Source organism: Stegostoma tigrinum, chromosome 47 (genome assembly GCF_030684315.1).
Source record: "Stegostoma tigrinum isolate sSteTig4 chromosome 47, sSteTig4.hap1, whole genome shotgun sequence".
NCBI lineage: Eukaryota > Metazoa > Chordata > Chondrichthyes > Orectolobiformes > Stegostomatidae > Stegostoma > Stegostoma tigrinum.
Genome location: NC_081400.1, coordinates 1,411,128 through 1,414,716, shown reverse-complemented (window position 1 = coordinate 1,414,716; position 3,589 = coordinate 1,411,128).

Sequence of the window (3,589 nt, the reverse complement as noted above, 5' to 3'; positions counted from 1 at the left end):
GAACACTCAGCCTCTGACACTCCGGGGAAAATAGTCCCAGCCTACTGAACCTCTCCCTGTAGCTCAACCCCTCCAACCCCGGCAACATCCTTGTAAATATTTTCTGAACCCTTTCAAGTTGCAAAACATCCTTCCCATAGCAAGGAGACCAGAACTGAACGCAGGATTCCGAAAGTGGCCTCAACACGACATGGCCCTCCCAACTTCCTCTACTCAATGCACTGACCAATAAAGGTTAGTGTCCCAAACACCTCCCTCCCTCACTGTCCTGCCTATCTGCGACTCCACTTTCAAGTAACTATGTACCTGTTCCCCTTGGTGTGTTTGTTTGGCAACACTCCAGGGCCCTACCATTTACTGTATGAGTCCTGCCCTGGTTTGCCTTTCCAAACTGCAACGCTTCACATTTATCTAAACTAAACTCCATTTGCCTATTGGCTCACCTGATCAAGATCCTGTTGTACTCTGAGGTATTATCCTTCACTGCCCACTACACCACCCATTTTGGTGTCATCTGAAAACTCACTAACCATTCCTCCTATATTCACATCCAAGTCATTTATGTCAATGACAAAAAGCAGTGGACCCAGCACCGATCCTTGTGGCACACCACCGGTCACAGGCCACCCTCCACCACCACCCTCTGTCTCCTACCTTCAAACCAATTTTGTATCCACTCGACTAGCTCCCCCTCAGATCCCCTGTGATCTAACTGCGCTAACCAGTTTACCATGTGGAACTTTGTGAAATGCCACACTGAAGTCCACATAGACAGCGCCCACCACTCTGCCTTCATTAATCTCCTTTGTCACCTCTTCAAAATACCCAGTCTTAAGTTTGTGTATGGGAAATCACACCATTTCCCCAACACACAAAGCCCTGCTGACTATCTCTATCAGTCCTTGCCTTTCCAAATTCAAGTAAATCCCACCTCTCAGCATCCCCTCCAACAACATCCCCACCGCTGATGTAACACTCACCAGTCTATAGTTCCCCGGCTTTTCCTTCCCACCTTTCTTAAATAATGGCACAGTGTTAGCGACCCTCCAGTCTTCTGGCCCCGACCCTGTGGCTATCGATGACACAAATATCTCAGCGAGGGGCCCAGCAGTTACTTCCCACCTGATCCGGTTCCAGCGATTTATCCACTTTTATGTGTTTTAAGAGCTCCAGCACCAGCTCCTCTGCGATACAGGCACGATTTATTTCCCCAAGTTCTCTAACTTCCATGTTCTTCTCTGCAACAAATACTGACTCCAAATACTTGCTTAGTATCTCATCAATCTCCAAGCAGTTCCACACAAAGAAAGCCTTACTGATCATGAAGGGGCCCTATACTCTCTTTAGTTACTCTTTTGCCCTTAACGTATTTATAGAATGTCCTTGGATTCTTCTTAACTTTATTTAACAAAGCTATCTCACGGCCTCTTTTTTTGCCCTCCTGATTTGCCTCTTCAGTAGGGATTCACACAATCCCTGCTGTCTGTACCCGACATATGCTTCTCCTCTTCCATGACCAGGACCTTAATTTCTCTCATCATCCAGCATTCCCTACCAGCCTTGGCCTTCACCCTAACAGGATCATACTATCTCTGAATTCTCATTGTCTCTTTCTTAAAAGCCTCCCACTCCCCAACCACCCCTCTGCCTGCTAGGAGCTTCCCCCAATCAACTTTTGAAACTTCCTGCCCTTTACTATCAAAACTGACCTTTTTCCAACTTAACAGTTTTAACTTGTTGAGCAGTTCTGTCCTTTTAAACAACTAATTTAAAATAAATAGAATTATGGTCACAGGCCTCAAAGTGCACCCACTCACTACCACCCCAGTCACTCTCCCTGCCTTGTTTCCCAAGAGAAGGTCAAGTTTTCCCCTTCTCCAGTCGGTACATCCACATATTGAATAAGAACATTTTCTTGCACACACTTTACAAATTCCTCCCCATCCAAGCCCTTAACACCATGGCAGTCTCAGTCAGCTTGGAAAGTTAAAATCCTCTACTGTTACACCCTTATTTTCCTTACAGATATCTGAGATTTCCTCACAAATTTGCTTCTCAATTTCCCGCTGACTAGTGGTTGCCGGGGTGGGGGGGGCGCGGTTACCTATAATACAATTCCAACAGGTTTGGCAGTCGTTTCCCCCATATCCTTGGTTGTCTGCAGTTCCCACTCCCCCACCCCACCTCAAATGATGACAAGTGCTGAAAGCGACCCCAACCTACTCTCTGAGACATGACACTATCAAATCTCCAGCTCACTTCGCCCAGTTTTATCTAGAACCCCTCTGCACAGACATTACCTGGCAGCAGGAAAGTAGAGAAAGCCCAGCTTACGTTCTGGTTAAAAGAGTAGAGGACATTTCCTGTGTACAACCCTGTGCTGTCACAGTCCCAGGAATGTTTGATGGTGGACAGTGTAGAGGGAGCTGTCAGGAAGTGTTAACCTGGCAGTAGGTCGCTGGACTTGCTGATGTGAACTGCTCTCAATGCCCTGTGTAATCTAGAATTGATTATTTCCTTCTTTATTCATTCATGGGATGAAGGCATCACTTTCCAGGCATCATTTATGGCCCATTCTTAATTGCCCAGGGGGCAATTAAGAGTCAGCTGTAGACCAGGCCAGTTAAGGATGGCTGAGATAACAAAGTGTGGAGCTGGATGCACACAGCAGGCCAAGCGGCTTTTGTGCTCCTAAGATGCTGCTGGGCCTGCTGTGTGAATCCAGCTCCACACTTTGTTATCTCGGATTCTCCTGTTCCCATTATCTCTGATACAGTTAAGGATGGCAGTTTCCTTCCCTAACGGACATTAGTGAACCAGATGGGTTTTTCCCCAACAATCAAAATGGATTCATGGTCATCATTAGACTCTTAATTTCAGATGTTTCACTGAACTCAAATTCCACCATCTGCTGTGGCAGGATTCGAACCCAGGTCCCCAGAACATCACCTGGGTCAACAGTCCAGTGATAATACCACTAGGCCGTCGCCTCCTTTATATATTGTCTATGTACTGTCTTTTGATAGATGTTGTTGGTGGAACTGGCTGTGTTGGAGCTGAGAATAAAAGATCTGCTGGATAACAGCTGTGGTCTCTCTCTCTTTGTCCCTCTCTGGATTGTGACATACATCCAAGTGGGAATTAGACCAGGCTGAACTGTTCCTTACAGAAACCACAGCAGGGAGAATGACAGGGCCTGGGACAATGTGAGCCCAGCACTAAGCTAGGGATGGGGCACATCATCCTGCCCAGGTAACAGCAGGTGGCATACAGCCTCAGTTAGGAAAGAGGGGGTGGGGGGGTGGGGAAGACAGTCAGGGGGTGGAGAGGTGGCGTGGGATGGAGGGAAGTGGTGGAAGAAAGTGCGTACTAAGTGCAGTAAGGAGTGGCGTTATGAGTGCATCATAGGTTCTTCATGGGGTGTGGGTATTGGCTGGCAGGGCCCAACAAAATAGACCTGACAACAAAATCAAAACCATTTATTGTCTGTGCCTAATTACCCAGAGGTCAGTAGTCAGCTCTAACGGTCCGGGGTCTGGAGTCACGTGTAGGCCCCTGGCTGAGTCAGGAAGGCAGATTTCCCTCCCAG